Raw genomic sequence first — 13227 nt, forward strand, 5'->3', positions numbered from 1 at the left:
CTGGTAAAACTCATATAAATTCAATATTACAGGCAGTTTAAGACAGATTGCAAGTTTGGTTTAGGAGTTTGGTTTTGGAATGATGTTTATATTACTTTTATATTTACTTTGACAGTTATACCATCATATTGAGTAAAAAAAAAAAAAAAAAAAAAAAAATTCTAGTAAAACTCACAAAGATACAGGCATTATTAGCTATTTAGCATGTTTGGTTAAGGAGTTATGTTTAAATAACTGTTATTTTGAATATGGCAGTTATACTGTCATTATGAGTAAAACCCAATTTTTGTATTTGTAAACCTTACCAAAATACCTGATTCTGGTAAAACTCACATAGATTCAATATTACAGGCATTTTTAGACGTATTGCAAGTTTGGTTTCTGAGTTATGTTTATTTAACTTTCATATTTAGTATGACAGTTCTACTGTCATATTAAGTAAAAAAACTAACTTGTGTCTTTACAAACCTTATACTTTTTTTTTTTTTTCCCCAGGAAAACTCACAAAGATACATTTCTCCAGACATTATTAGCCATTTTGTATTTGTGGTTTAGGAGTTACAATATGTTTAAATAACTGTCAGATTGAATGTGACAGTATACTGTCATAGTGAGTAAAACCTAATTTTTGTATTTGTAAACCTTACCAAAAATAACTGATTCTGGTAAAAATCACTTGGATACAATATTGCAGGCATTTTTAGACATAATGCATGTTTGGTTTTGGAGTTATGTTTATATAACTGTCATATTGAGTGTGGCAGTTATACTGTCATTATGAGTAAAACCTATTTTTTGTATTTGTAAACCTTACCAAAATACCTGATTCTGGTAAAACCCACATCGATACAATATTACAGGAATTTTTAGACATAATGCATGTTTGGTTTAGGAATTATGTTGAAAAACTATTTTATTGCTTTTTTCGCATTATATCAGGATTTTAAAAACATCACTGTCATATTGAGAAAAAAAACTAATTTTTGTAATTGCAAGCCTTAAAAAAGCATATGTTTTGAGTAAAACTCACAAGGATGCATTGTTTTAGGCTTTATTAAAAGAAACTAATTTGTGTCTATACAAACCTTACAAAATATTTTTTCCAGTAACAGGTATTTTGGTAAGGTTTACAAATAAAAAAATTAGGTTTTACTCATAATGACAGTATAACTGCCACGTTCAAAATGACAATTATTTAAACATAACTCCTAAACCAAACATGCTATATGGCTAATAATGCCTGGAGAAATGTGTCTTTGTGAGTTTTACTGGAAAAACTTTATTTTGTATGGTTTGTAAAGACATAAGTTAGTTTTGTTTTACTCAATATGACAGTATAACTGTCATACTTAATGTAAAAGTTGTATAAACATAACTACAAAACCAAACATGCATTATATCTAAAATTGCCTGTAATGATGTATCCATGTGAGTTTTACTAGAATCAGTTGTTTTTGTAAGTTTTGGAAATACAAAATATTGGTTTTACTCACTATGACAGTATACTGTCACATTCAATCTGACAGTTATTTAAACATAACTCCTAAACCACACATTCAAAGTGACTAATTACGCCTGGAGAAATGTATCTCTGTGAATTTTTCTGGAAAAAAAATATTTTTTAAATTTTGTAAAAACACAAGTTAGTTTTTTTTTACTCAATATGACAGTTTAACTGTCATACTAAATATGAAAGTTAAATAGACATAACTCCAAAACCAAACTTGCAGTCCGTCTAAAAATGCCTGTTATATTGAATCTATGTGAGTTTTACCAGAATCAGGTATTTTGGTAAGGTTTACAAATACAAAAATTATGTTTTAGTCATAATGACAGTATAACTGCAACATTCAAAATGACAGTTATTTAAACATAATTCCTAAACCAAACATGCTAAATGGCTAATAATGCCTAGAGAAAAGAATATTTGTGACTTTTACTGAAAAAAAAAAGAATTTGTAAGGTTTAAAAAGACACAAGTTAGTTTTTTTAGTTAGTCATATTTAGTATGACAGTTTTACTGTCATATTAAGTAAAAAAACTAACTTGTGTCTTTACAAACCTTATACATTTTTTATTTTTTTTCCAGGAAAACTCACAAAGATACATTTCTCCAGGCATTATTAGCCATTTTGTATTTGTGGTTTAGGAGTCATGTTTAATTAACTGTCAGATTGAATGTGACAGTATACTGTCATAGTGAGTAAAACCTAATTTTTGTATTTGTAAACCTTACCAAAAATACCTGATTCTGGTAAAAATCACATAGATACAATATTGCAGGAATTTTTAGACGTATTGCAAGTTTGGTTTCTGAGTTATGTTTATTTAACTTTCATATTTAGTATGACAGTTCTACTGTCATATTAAGTAAAAAAACTAACTTGTGTCTTTACAAACCTTATACTTTTTTTTTTTTTTCCCCAGGAAAACTCACGAAGATACATTTCTCCAGACATTATTAGCCATTTTGTATTTGTGGTTTAGGAGTTACAATATGTTTAAATAACTGTCAGATTGAATGTGACAGTATACTGTCATAGTGAGTAAAACCTAATTTTTGTATTTGTAAACCTTACCAAAAATAACTGATTCTGGTAAAAATCACTTGGATACAAAATTGCAGGCATTTTTAGACATAATGCATGTTTGGTTTTGGAGTTATGTTTATATAACTGTCATATTGAGTGTGGCAGTTATACTGTCATTATGAGTAAAACCTATTTTTTGTATTTGTAAACCTTACCAAAATACCTGATTCTGGTAAAACCCACATCGATACAATATTACAGGAATTTTTAGACATAATGCATGTTTGGTTTAGGAATTATGTTGAAAAACTATTTTAATGCTTTTTTCGCATTATATCAGGATTTTAAAAACATCACTGTCATATTGAGAAAAAAAACTAATTTTTGTAATTGCAAGCCTTAAAAAAGCATATGTTTTGAGTAAAACTCACAAGGATGCATTGTTTTAGGCTTTATTAAAAGAAACTAATTTGTGTCTATACAAACCTTACAAAATATTTTTTCCAGTAACAGGTATTTTGGTAAGGTTTACAAATAAAAAAATTAGGTTTTACTCATAATGACAGTATAACTGCCACGTTCAAAATGACAATTATTTAAACATAACTCCTAAACCAAACATGCTATATGGCTAATAATGCCTGGAGAAATGTGTCTTTGTGAGTTTTACTGGAAAAACTTTATTTTGTATGGTTTGTAAAGACATAAGTTAGTTTTGTTTTACTCAATATGACAGTATAACTGTCATACTTAATGTAAAAGTTGTATAAACATAACTACAAAACCAAACATGCATTATATCTAAAATTGCCTGTAATGATGTATCCATGTGAGTTTTACTAGAATCAGTTGTTTTTGTAAGTTTTGGAAATACAAAATATTGGTTTTACTCACTATGACAGTATACTGTCACATTCAATCTGACAGTTATTTAAACATAACTCCTAAACCACACATTCAAAGTGACTAATTACGCCTGGAGAAATGTATCTCTGAATTTTTCTGGAAAAAAAATATTTTTTAAATTTTGTAAAAACACAAGTTAGTTTTTTTTTACTCAATATGACAGTTTAACTGTCATACTAAATATGAAAGTTAAATAGACATAACTCCAAAACCAAACTTGCAGTCCGTCTAAAAATGCCCGTTATATTGAATCTATGTGAGTTTTACCAGAATCAGGTATTTTGGTAAGGTTTACAAACACAAAAATTATGTTTTACTCATAATGACAGTATAACTGCCACATTCAAAATGACAGTTATTTAAACATAACTCCTAAACCAAACATGTTAAATGGCTAATAATGCCTAGAGAAAAGAATATTTGTGACTTTTACTGAAAAAAAAAAGAATTTGTAAGGTTTAAAAAGACACAAGTTAGTTTTTTTAGTTAGTCATATTTAGTATGACAGTTTTACTGTCATATTAAGTAAAAAAACTAACTTGTGTCTTTTTAAACCTTACAAATTCTTTTTTTTTTCAGTAAAACTCAAAAAGATACATTTCTCTAGGCATTATTAGCCATTTAACATGTTTGGTTTAGGAGTTATGTTTATACAACTTTCATATTTAGTATGACAGTTATACCATCATATTGAGTAAAAAAAATAAATAACTTGTGTCTTTATAAACTTTGCCATTTTTTTTTTTCCCAGTAAAACTCAAAAAGATACATTTCTCCAGGCATAATTAGTCATTTATCATGTTTGGTTTAGGAGTTATGTTTAAATAACTGTCATATTGAGTGTGGCAGTTATACTGTCATTATGAGTAAAACCTATTTTTTGTATTTGTAAACCTTACCAAAATACCTGATTCTGGTAAAACCCACATCGATACAATATTACAGGAATTTTAAGACATAAAGCATGTTTGGTTTTGAAGTTATGTTTTATAACTTTCATATTTAGTATGACAGTTATACCATCATATTGAGTAAAAAAAAAAAAATTTGTATCTTTACAAACCTTACAAAATATTGTTTTCCAGTAAAATTCACAAATATACATTTCTCTAAGCATTAGTAGTCATTTTGCATTTGTGTTTTAGGAGTTATGTTTAATTAACTGTCATATTGAGTGTGGCAGTTATACTGTCACTATGAGTAAAACCTAATTTTTGTATTCGTAAACCTTACCAAAATACCTGATTATGATAAAACTCACATATATTCAATATTACAGGCATTTTTAGACAGATTAAATATTTGGTTTTGGAATTATGTTTATATAACTTTCATATATAGTATGACAGCTATACTGTTAAATTGTGTAAAAAAAAACTTGTGTTTTTATAAACCTTACAAATTATTTGTTTCCAGTAAAACTTACAATGATACATTTCTCCAGGCATTATTAGCCATTTATCATGTTTGGATTAGGAGTTATGTTTAAATAACTGTCATATCAAATGTTGCAGATGAGTAAAACCCAAGTTTTGTATTTGTAAACCTTACCAAAATACCTGATTCTGGTAAAACTCACATAGATTCAATACTACAGGCAGTTTAAGACAGATTGCAAGTTTGGTTTAGGAGTTTGGTTTTGGAATTATGTTTATATAACTTTCATATTTAGTAAGACAGTATACCATCATATTGAGTAAAAAAAAACTAACTTTACAAAACCTTACAAAATATTTTTTTCTGGTAAAAATCACAAATATACATTTCTCCAGGCATTATTAACCATTTTGCATTTGTGGTATAGGAGTTATGTTTACATAACTGTCATATCAAATAATGCAGTTATACTGTCATTATGAGTAAAACCCAAGTTTTGTATTTGTAAACCTTACCAAAATACCTGATTCTGGTAAAACTCATATAGATTCAATATTACAGGCAGTTTAAGACGGATTGCAAGTTTGGTTTAGGAGTTTGGTTTTGGAATTATGTTTATATTACTTTTATATTTAGTTTGACAGTTATACCATCATATTGAGTAAAAAAAAAAAAAAAATTTTCTTTACAAACCTTACAAAATATATTTTTCTAGTAAAACTCACAAAGATACATTTCTCCAGGCATGATTAGCCATTTAGCATGTTTGGTTTAGGAGTTATGTTTAAATAACTGTTATTTTGAATATGGCAGTTATACTGTCATTATGAGTAAAACCCAATTTTTGTATTTGTAAACTTTACCAAAATACCTGATTCTGGTAAAACTCACATAGATTCAATATTACAGGCATTTTTAGACGTATTGCAAGTTTGGTTTTGGAGTTATGTTTATTTAACTTTCATATTTAGTATGACAGTTATACTGTCATATTAAGTAAAAAAACTAACTTGTTTTTTTACAAACCTTATAAAAAAAAAACATTTCAAGAAAAACTCACAAAGATACATTTTTCCAGGCATTATTAGCCATTTTGTAATCGTGGTTTAGGAGTTACAGTATGTTTAAATAACTTTCAGATTGAATGTGACAGTATACTGTCATAGTGAGTAAAACCTAATTTTAGTATTTGTAAACCTTACCAAAAATACTTTATTCTGGTAAAAAATCACATAGATACAATATTGCAGGCATTTTTAGACATAATGCATGTTTGGTTTTGGAGTTACGTTTATACAACTTTTATATTTAGTCTGACAGTTATACCATCCTATTGAGTAAAAAAAATAAAATAACTTGTGTCTTTATAAACCTTACAAAAAAAAAATGTTCCCAGTAAAACTCACAAAGATACATTTCTCCAGGCATAATTAGCCATTTATCATGTTTGGTTTAGGAGTTATGTTTAAACAACTGTCATATTGAGTGTGGCAGTTATACTGTCATTATGAGTAAAACCTATTTTTTGTATTTGTAAACTTTACCAAAATACCTGATTCTGGTAAAACCCACATCGATACAATATTACAGGAATTTTTAGACATAAAGCATGTTTGGTTTTGGAGTTATGTTTATATAACTTTCATATCAAATAATGCAGTTATACTGTCATTATGAGTAAAACCCAAGTTTTGTATTTGTAAACCTTACCAAAATACCTGATTCTGGTAAAACTCAGATAGATTCAATATTACAGGCATTTTTAGACATATTGCAAGTTTTGTTTTGGAGTTATGTTTATTTAACTTTCATATTTAGTATGACAGTTATACTGTCATATTAAGTAAAAAAAAAAAAACTTGTTTCTTTACAAACCTTATAAAAAACATTTTTCAAGAAAAACTCACAAATATACATTTTTCCAGGCATTATTAGCCATTTTTTAATTGTGGTTTAGGAGTTACAGTATGTTTAAATAACTGTCAGATTGAATGTGACAGTATACTGTCATAGTGAGTAAAACCTAATTTTTGTATTTGTAAACCTTACCAAAAATACCTGATTCTGGTAAAAATCACATAGATACAATATTGCAGGCATTTTTAGACATAATGCATGTTTGGTTTTGGAGTTATGTTTATACAACTTTTATATTTAGTATGACAGTTATACCATCCTATTGAGTAAGAAAAAAAAATAACTTGTGTCTTTATAAACCTTACAAAATATTGTTTTCCAGTAAAATTCATATACCATCATATTGAGTAAAAAACAAAAAATAATTTGTATCTTTACAAACCTTACAAAATATTGTTTTCCAGTAAAATTCACACATTTTCTCTAGGCATTATTAGTCATTTTGCATTTGTGTTTTAGGAGTTATGTTTAATTAACTGTCATATTGAGTGTGGCAGTTATACTGTCACTATGAGTAAAACCTAATTTTTGTTTTTGTAAACCTTACCAAAATACCTGATTCTGATAAAACTCACATGTATTCAATATTACAGGCATTTTTAGACGGATTGCATATTTGGTTTTGGAGTTGTGTTTATATAACTTTCATATATAGTATATATGATATACAGTATACTGTTAAATGGTGTAAAAAAACAACGTGTCTTTACAAACCTTACAAAATATTTTATCCAGTACAATTCACAAAGATACATTCCTCAAGGCATTATAGCCATTTTGTCAGATTAAATGTGACAGTATAATGTCATTATGAGTAAAACCTAATTTTTGTATTTTTCAACCTTACCAAAATACCTGATTCTGGTAAAACTCACATAGATACAATATTACAGGCATTTTTAGACATAATCCATGTTTGGTTTTGGAGTTATGTTTATATACATTTTTCCAGGCATTATTAGCCATTTATCATGTTTGGTTTAGGAGTTATGTTTAAATAACTGCCATATCAAATAATGCAGTTATACTGTCATTATGAGTAAAACTCAAGTTTTGTTTTTGTAAACCTTACCAAAATACCTGATTCTGGTAAAACTCATATAGATTCAATATTACAGGCAGTTTAGGACGGATTGCAAGTTTGGTTTAGGAGTTTGGTTTTGGAATTATGTTTATATTACTTTTATATTTAGTTTGAAAGTTATACCATCATGTTGAGTTTCTTTACAAACCTTACAAAATATTTGTTTCTAGTAACACTCACAAAGATACATTTCTCCAGGCATTATTAGCCATGGTTGGTTTAGGAGTTATGTTTAAATAACTGTCAAATTGAATGTAGCAGTTATACTGTCATTATGGAAAAAAAAAAAAAATTGTATTTGTAAACCTTACCAAATTACTTGATTCTGGTAAATTCACATAGAAACAATATTACAGGCATTTTTAGACAAAACGCATGTTCAGTTTTGGAGTTATTATACAACTTTTATATTTGGTATGACAGTTATACTGTCATATTGAATTAAAAAAAACTAACTTGCGTCATGGCAAAACCTACAAAAGTTATTTTTACTAGTGAAACTAACAGGGTACAAGTCTCCAGGCATTATTAGACATTTTGCACGTTTAGTGTAGGAATTATGTTGAAAAACATTTGTATTGCTTTTTTCTCATTATCTCAGGATTTTAAGAACATTACTGTCATATTGAGTAAAAAAATACTTTTAGTGTTTGCAAACCTTAAAAAAGCATATGTTTCGAGTAAAACTCACAAGGATAAGTTGTTTTAGCCTTTATTAGCCTTTTTGCATTCGTGGTTAGGAAGTTATGTTTAAATAACTGTCAAATTGAATGTAGCAGTTATCTGTCATTATGAGTAAACCCCTAATTTATGTAATTGTACACCTTATCAAATTTACTGATTCTTGTAAAACTCACATAGATACAATATTTAGGCATTTTTAGACATAATGCATGTTTAGTTTTATAGGTATGTTTATATAACTTTCATATTTGGTATGACAGTTATACTGTCATATTGAATTAAAAAAATTAACTTGCTTCTTTGCAAAACTTAAAAAAGATATTTTTTCTAGTAAAACTAACAAAGACACATGTCTTCAGGCATTATTAGACATGTTGCATGTTTGGTGTAGGATTTATGTTGAAAAACATTGTTATTGCTTATTTCGCATAATCTCAGGATTTTAAGAATATTACTGTCAAAATGAGTAAAAAACTACTTTTTGTGTTTGCAAGCCTTAAAATAGCAAATGTTTCGAGTAAAACTCACAAGGATGCATTGTTTTAGGCTTTATTAACCTATTTTGCATGTGTGGTTAGGGAGTTATGTTTAACTAACAGTCAAATTGAATGTAGCAGTTAACTGTCATTATGAGTAAACCCCTAATTTATGTAATTGTACACCTTACCAAATTAACTGATCCTTGTAAAACTCAAATAGATACAATATTTTAGGCATTTTTAGACATAATGCATGTTTAGTTTTGGAGTTATGTTTCTATAACTTTCATATTTGGTATGATAGTTATACTGTCATATTGAATTAAAAAAACTAATTTGCCTCTTTGCAAAACTTACAAAATATATTTTTTCTAGTAAAACAAATAAAGATACATGTTTTCAGGCATTATTAGACATGTTGCATGTTTGATGTAGGAATTATATTGAAAAACATTTTTATTGCTTATTTCGCATTATCTCAGGATTTTAAGAACATTACTGTCATAATGAGTAAAAAACGACTTTTTGTGTTTGCAAGCCTTAAAATAGCAAATGTTTCGAGTAAAACTCACAAGAATGCATTGTTTTAGGCTTTATTAACCTATTTGCATGTGTGATTAGGAAATTATTTTTAAATAACAGTCAAATTGAATGTAGCAGTTATACTGTCATTATGAAAAAAAAAATGTATTTGTAAACTACCAAATTACCTGATTCTGGTGAAACTCACATAGATACAATATTTTAGGCATTTTTAAACAAAATGCTTGTTCAATTTTTGAGTTATGTTTATATATATTTCATATTTGGTATGACAGTTATACTGTCATATTGAATTAAAAAAACTAACTTGCCTCTTTGCAAAACTTACAAAAGATAATTTTTCTAGTAAAACTAACAGAGATACATATCTTCACGCATTATTAGACATGTTGCATGTTTGGTGTAGGAATTATGATGAAAAACATTTTTATTGCTTATTTCGCATTATCTCAGGATTTTAACAACATTACTGTCATAATGAGTAAAATACTTCTTTTTGTGTTTGCAAGCCTTAAAATTGCATATGTTTCAAGTAAAACTCACAAGGATGCATTGTTTTAGGCTTTATTAACCTATTTTGCATATGTGGCTAGGGAGTTATGTTTAAATAACAGTCAAATTGAATGTAGCAGTTAACTGTCATTATGAGTAAACCCCTAATTTTTGTATTTGTAAACCTTACCAAATTACCTGATTCTGGTGAAACTCACATAGATACAATATTTTAGGTATTTTTAGACATAATGCATTTTCAATTTTGGAGTTATGTTTATATATATTTCATATTCGGTATGACAGTTATACTGTCATATTGAATTAAAAAAAACTAACTTGCCTCTTTGCAAAACTTACAAAAGATAATTTTTCTTGTAAAACTAACAGAGATACATATCTTCACGCATTATTAGACATGTTGCATGTTTGGTGTAGGAAATATGTTGAAAAACATTTTTATTGCTTATTTCGCATTATCTCAGGATTTTAAGAACATTACTGTCATAATGAGTAAAATACTTCTTTTTGTGTTTGCAAGCCTTAAAATTGCATATGTTTCAAGTAAAACTCAGAAGGATGCATTGTTTTAGGCTTTATTAACCTATTTTGCATATGTGGCTAGGGAGTTATGTTTAAATAACAGTCAAATTGAATGTAGCAGTTAACTGTCATTATGAGTAAACCCCTAATTTATGGAATTGTACACCTTACCAAATTAACTGATCCTTGTAAAACTCAAACAGGATACAATATTTTAGGCATTTTTAGACATAATGCAGGTTTAGTTTTGGAGTTATGTTTCTATAACTTTCATATTTGGTATGATAGTTATACTGTCATATTGAATTAAAAAAACTAACTTGCCTCTTTGCAAAACTTACAAAAGATAATTTTTCTAGTAAAACTAACAGAGATACATATCTTCACGCATTATTAGACATGTTGCATGTTTGGTGTAGGAAATATGTTGAAAAACATTTTTATTGCTTATTTCGCATTATCTCAGGATTTTAAGAACATTACTGTCATAATGAGTAAAAAACTACTTTTTGTGTTTGCAAGCCTTAAAATAGCATATGTTTCGAGTAAAACTCACATGGATGCATTGTTTTAGGCTTTATTAGCCTATTTTGCATGTGTGGTTAGAAGTTATGTTTAAATAACTGTCAAATTGAATGTAGCAGTTATCTGTCATTATGAGTAAACCCCTAATTTATGTAATTGTACACCTTACCATATTTACTGATTCTTGTAAAACTCACATAGATACAATATTTTAGGCTTTTTTAGACATAATGCATGTTTAGTTTTGGAGTTATGTTTCTATAACTTTCATATTTGGTATGACAGTTATACTGTCATATTGAATTAAAAAAACTAACTTGCCTCTTTGTAAAACTTACAAAATATATTTTTTCTATTAAAACTAACAAAGATACATGTCTTCAGGCATTATTAGACATGTTGCATGTTTGATGTAGGAATTATATTGAAAAACATTTTTATTGCTTATTTCGCATTATCTCAGGATTTTAAGAACATTACTGTCAAAATTAGTAAAAAACTACTTTTTGTGTTTGCAAGCCTTAAAATAGCAAATGTTTCGAGTAAAACTCACAAGGATGCATTGTTTTAGGCTTTATTAACCTATTTGCATGTGTGATTAGGAAGTTATTTTTAAATAACAGTCAAATCGAATGTAGCAGTTATACTGTCATTATGAAAAAAAAAATGTATTTGTAAACTACCAAATTACCTGATTCTGGTGAAACTCACACAGATACAATATTTTAGGCATTTTTAAACAAAATGCTTGTTCAATTTTGGAGTTATGTTTATATATATTTCATATTTGGTATGACAGTTATACTGTCATATTGAATTAAAAAAAACTAACTTGCCTCTTTGCAAAACTTACAAAAGATAATTTTTCTAGTAAAACTAACAGAGATACATATCTTCACGCATTATTAGACATGTTGCATGTTTGGTGTAGGAAATATGATGAAAAACATTTTTATTGCTTATTTCGCATTATCTCAGGATTTTAAGAACATTACTGTCATAATGAGTAAAATACTTCTTTTTGTGTTTGCAAGCCTTAAAATTGCAGATGTTTCAAGTAAAACTCAGAAGGATGCATTGTTTTAGGCTTTATTAACCTATTTTGCATATGTGGCTAGGGAGTTATGTTTAAATAACAGTCAAATTGAATGTAGCAGTTAACTGTCATTATGAAAAAAAAAATTGTATTTGTAAACCTTACCAAATTACCTGATTCTGGTGAAACTCCCATAGATACAATATTTTAGGCATTTTTAAACATAATGCTTGTTCAATTTTGGAGTTATGTTTATATATATTTCATATTTGGTATGACAGTTATACTGTCATATTGAATTAAAAAAACTAACTTGCCTCTTTGTAAAACTTACAAAAGATATTTTTTCTAGTAAAACCAACAGAGATACATATCTTCACGCATTATTAGACATGTTGCATGTTTGGTATAGGAAATATGTTGAAAAACATTTTTATTGCTTATTTCGCATTATCTCAGGATTTTAAGAACATTACTGTCATAATGAGTAAAATACTTCTTTTTGTGTTTGCAAGCCTTAAAATTGCATATGTTTCAAGTAAAACTCACAAGGATGCATTGTTTTAGGCTTTATTAACCTATTTTGCATGTGTGGTTAGGGAGTTATGTTTAAATAACAGTCAAATTGAATGTAGCAGTTAACTGTCATTATGAGTAAACCCCTAATTTATGGAATTGTACACCTTACCAAATTAACTGATCCTTGTAAAACTCAAATAGATACAATATTTTAGGCATTTTTAGACATAATGCAGGTTTAGTTTTGGAGTCATGTTTCTATAACTTTCATATTTGGTATGATAGTTATACTGTCATATTGAATTAAAAAAACTAATTTGCCTCTTTGCAAAACTTACAAAAGATAATTTTTCTAGTAAAACTAACAAAGATACATGTCTTCAGGCATTATTAGACATGTTGCAAGTTTGATGTAGGAATTATATTGAAAAACATTTTTATTGCTTATTTCGCATTATCTCAGGATTTTAAGAACATTACTGTCATAATGAGTAAAAAACGACTTTTTGTGTTTGCAAGCCATAAAATAGCAAATGTTTCGAGTAAAACTCCCAAGGATGCATTGTTTTAGGCTTTATTAACCTATTTGCA

This window comes from Nerophis lumbriciformis, linkage group LG29 (assembly GCF_033978685.3).
Source record: "Nerophis lumbriciformis linkage group LG29, RoL_Nlum_v2.1, whole genome shotgun sequence".
Classification (NCBI taxonomy): Eukaryota; Metazoa; Chordata; class Actinopteri; order Syngnathiformes; family Syngnathidae; genus Nerophis; species Nerophis lumbriciformis.